Here is a 734-nt window from a genome sequence, read left to right as displayed (position 1 = left end):
TGTATGAAAAAAAAAAACAAGTCATGTTTAAAAAAAACGGAAATGTGTAGAGCATCCGAGCCTAATTTTTGGCATATATGGGTTCAGACAGGATGGCATGCATTTGTCAAGATCAAGGAAGAGAATTTTTGCAGCAAATATATTGCAATATTTGACAAATACAAGGCAGAACATTTTGCCAGGTCCAAATTTTAACAGTTCACAGACAGCAACATTTCATGCATCTCTGATGGTTGTTAATGCTAGGAGCATTAATAATAAAGTTTTTTTTATTGCAGAATTTGCTACATTCCCACAAAATAGATGCTGTTATTGCTTGTGAAACATGTCTAGAGAACAGTGGCTGAAATCCAGTTCTGTCAGAGTATAAATGTTTTCACTGTAACAGACATTCTAACAAAAAAAAAAAGGTGGAGGTGTTATGACAGAAATGAAAGATAATTATGAGACCAGTGATTATAACATGTTCAGCAATAACACCAATACTACAGATTATGTAATTGCGACAATAAAGACATCAATGTTTAAAATGCAGATCTAGACATACGTTGGGGGGGGGTATACTTCCATAAGAAAAAGATACTTGATTAAGGTGAGAAACAAAAAATATACAAAATGGATAAGAGGTCAAACTACAGCTTTGAAAACTGAAACAAACAAGCTGGACAAACAAATTAAGAATATTGTGAGAAAAGAGCAAGAAAACATTGAAGAAAATTTATATGACAATATTG

This window comes from Protopterus annectens, chromosome 13.part0 (genome assembly GCF_019279795.1).
Source record: "Protopterus annectens isolate FY-2018-M chromosome 13.part0, PAN1.0, whole genome shotgun sequence".
Classification (NCBI taxonomy): domain Eukaryota; kingdom Metazoa; phylum Chordata; order Ceratodontiformes; family Protopteridae; genus Protopterus; species Protopterus annectens.
The sequence above is the reverse complement of the archived record's forward strand: the minus strand, read 5'-3'. Positions refer to the sequence as shown.